We start from the raw sequence: 1235 nt of genomic DNA, 5'->3' as shown, positions 1-1235 counted from the left end.
GAAAAATATCAAAAGGAGAATTGCAAAAAATAAGTTTCCAAGGTTATTAAGAGCAGAAAAAAACAGCGTTTTCCTTACGAAAAAATACATATTAGTATACATAGATGTGCCAATGTTAATTTTCAAAACACCTACTGAAGTTACTGATATCTTTTGTGTACTTTAGCATTTAAAGGAAATATGTTTCCATTATCTAAGGTGCCCTAAAAGTAAACAGAAAATGGGCTAGAAGATTGGAATCACTTGGAAGGTTGTGTAACTACTACAAAGACCCATGTCAGAGACTGAGACTCAGAAATCAGTAGCAAAGCCTAAGAACCTGAAGTTTTCAGCATTTTTCAATTGTTTTTAATGTGCCTCTAGGGGTGAAATGTATTTCACAAAATAAAATCAACCCATTTTTGTTGTTGTTGTTGTTTTTTATAGGGGAAAGCACGAACGCAGTCCCCTGCTACCAGAAATCATGCAGCCAAGTTTCCCACATTTGGGGAAGTCGCAGGGGTCAGCACATCTGGAGTACAATGGACAAACCTGGCACTGGGAAAACCCCCTTCGTGGTAATGGTATCTCCCCTGCCAGGTAAATATCACAACCCTTTTTTTTTGACTTATCATCTGTGGATAAAATGAGAGTTCCTGTGGCCAGGATTCTCACCTGGCCATGGTTGACTAGTTCACTGTACACCTGTGGGCAATACATGGCTGTTGGCTCTATAAAAAGAGCTCTGCCCAGTGCTCTGGGCACAACACAGTGGCAGGGCTGCAAGGCTGCAGGGGAGCAGAGCAAAGGCTGGAGTAGTGGCAGTGCCAAGGACAGAGGCCCAGAGGATGGCTGTGCGGGACAGCTGTGCAGAGAGGCCCAGAGGATGGCTGTGCAGGATGACTGTGCAGAGAGGCCCAGAGGACACTTGTGCGGGACGGCTGTGCGGACAGAGGGGCCCAGAGGCAGAGACCAGCTTGCTGCATGCAGACTTGCTGTGAGTGAACGGAATTTTAGTGACTGACCAGCCACATGGAAATAAAGTTGGGTATAACCCTTTCACCCCAAGAACGTTTTGCTATGGATTTCTTTGGTCACACTGAATCCATAGCAAACTTGCCCAGGGATGAAACCCATTGGCAAGACAATTGGCAAAAGTTGGCAGGGTTCATTGTTGATCAAGGAAAAAGACAGGCTGCCCTTATGGGAGGGGTGCTTCAGTGGGCTGCCCCTGTGAATGGGGAGATAGTGGATCA

At 45.6% G+C, this 1235-nt stretch overlaps 1 non-coding gene across 1 annotated transcript; it reads right to left on the bottom strand.

The window, feature by feature from the left end:
• Nucleotides 1-423: 423 nt before the first annotated feature.
• LOC140850293 (U1 spliceosomal RNA) lies at nucleotides 424-587 on the bottom strand. Its single transcript, XR_012132938.1, has one exon. It is a non-coding gene; the product is annotated as a U1 spliceosomal RNA (small nuclear RNA).
• Between the last annotated feature and the right edge of the window lie 648 nt (nucleotides 588-1235).

Source organism: Manis javanica, chromosome 6 (assembly GCF_040802235.1).
Source record: "Manis javanica isolate MJ-LG chromosome 6, MJ_LKY, whole genome shotgun sequence".
In the NCBI taxonomy this organism is placed as follows: Eukaryota; Metazoa; Chordata; class Mammalia; order Pholidota; family Manidae; genus Manis; species Manis javanica.
Note: the sequence above shows the minus strand (reverse complement) of the source record. Positions and strands in the feature narration are given on the sequence as shown.